Raw genomic sequence first — 1170 nt, 5'->3', positions numbered from 1 at the left:
CTGTTTTCAGGAATTTTGGGAAACATTTTCTGGTGTTGCTGTTCCTGAAGCTCATTTTTTAAGGACATTCATTTATGTCAGTTATGTGTTTTTATAGCATCAAGAGGAAATCAGGAAGTCGCACATTAATAAAACGGTTTCAAGAACTTAAACCATCTGATTGTGAAAAGAGAATAATTTATTGTAACTGGTGTAATCAAACAATGAACAATAATCTCGATATAATATTTTTTAGTGATAAAGCTTGGTTTCATCTATCAGGGTGTGTAAACTCGCACAACATGAAGATGTGGAGTGCGGAAAATCTTTATTTTTTTTTTGAAGAAACGCAATTACGCTCAGAAAATGGAATTTGGTGCCATTTCTCCCAAATGACTATTTGGGTCCATTTTCTTCGACGAGTCAGTTACCGCTGCGAAATTTTTATCCTTCGAAAAACATTAGGTAAGTATTTTTAAACAATGAGTGGATACAATTGAAGATCTAAAAGTGAATATCATACAAGAGTGTGAAAGTGTTTCGCCGGAAGTTCTTATTTGAGTATATGAAAAGCCGAGTAAATTTATGTATCGAAGTTGAAGGCCAACACTTCCAACAATAATTGTTGTTAATTCAATTAAATATATTACTCACTTATCAGAAATAAATCACTTTAATTGAACAAGGGTTTAATTTCTGTAGACATAACACAACATAACCTAGCTTTCAAAGTTCAGCCACAGACAGCCCTTATTCAGGTTGTGTTGTGAAATTCCGAATTCGTCACAATGTTGTACATTAAAAATTGTGTCAAGTTACGATCTACTTTTCGTCCGAATTTGTTCTGTCCACAAATTCTTGGGTAACTAGAATGCAAAATCAAAAAATCACCAGGTAGAATTAAATTATAAGTAAGTGAATATAACTAAAATTATTAACGCAATTTCCACCGAACTTTTAATCACCTTCATGTTATGTTGTATTTAATTTGATCGATTTGTTTGCAAATCTGTCAAATTAGGGAACAATTATTTACAAAAGTTTAGGAAAATTAGTGAAATTTGTATTTCCACAGTATTTATATAATTAGCACTCAGGTAGTTTCAAAACAATCGTAGGAATGCTGTTACAGGTAAGCAAAGAAAAATTTACTCTTGGCAGTTGTTTTGACAAGCGGATTACAACGTGTCA

Source organism: Zophobas morio, unplaced genomic scaffold, assembly GCF_036711695.1.
Source record: "Zophobas morio isolate AGI-343-1 ecotype UQ-CSIRO unplaced genomic scaffold, CSIRO_AGI_Zmor_V1 ptg000011l, whole genome shotgun sequence".
Lineage (NCBI taxonomy): Eukaryota > Metazoa > Arthropoda > Insecta > Coleoptera > Tenebrionidae > Zophobas > Zophobas morio.
Note: the sequence above shows the minus strand (reverse complement) of the source record.